The sequence below is a fragment of the Myotis davidii genome, unplaced genomic scaffold, assembly GCF_000327345.1.
Source record: "Myotis davidii unplaced genomic scaffold, ASM32734v1 scaffold1960, whole genome shotgun sequence".
Classification (NCBI taxonomy): domain Eukaryota; kingdom Metazoa; phylum Chordata; class Mammalia; order Chiroptera; family Vespertilionidae; genus Myotis; species Myotis davidii.
The window spans coordinates 268,537-268,838 of NW_006292441.1; positions in this window are offsets into that span (position 1 = coordinate 268,537).

Below are 302 nucleotides of genomic sequence, written 5' to 3' on the forward strand. Positions count from 1 at the left end.
GACACAGGCGGCCATTTTCTCACACCCTGCCCGTCGCCATCTTCCACTGTAGACAAAGGCACGGCTCTCCACCCTCGTCTGATGCGGTCCTGCTCCTCGCCTGGCCTTCACGTTCCTGGCCTCGGCCGAGGACAGCGGGGAAAATCTGGGCTTCCAAGTTCGTTGGGTGACCACACCAGTCCAGCCGCCGCTAGCCCCTTCCGCATCTCCTCCTCCCTCCTCCCCCTCAGCCCGTTTCCTTTCCTTTCGGGGCAGCCGGAGGGCGGGGCCATCGCGGCCGCGGGGAAGGGACGGGCGGGCGC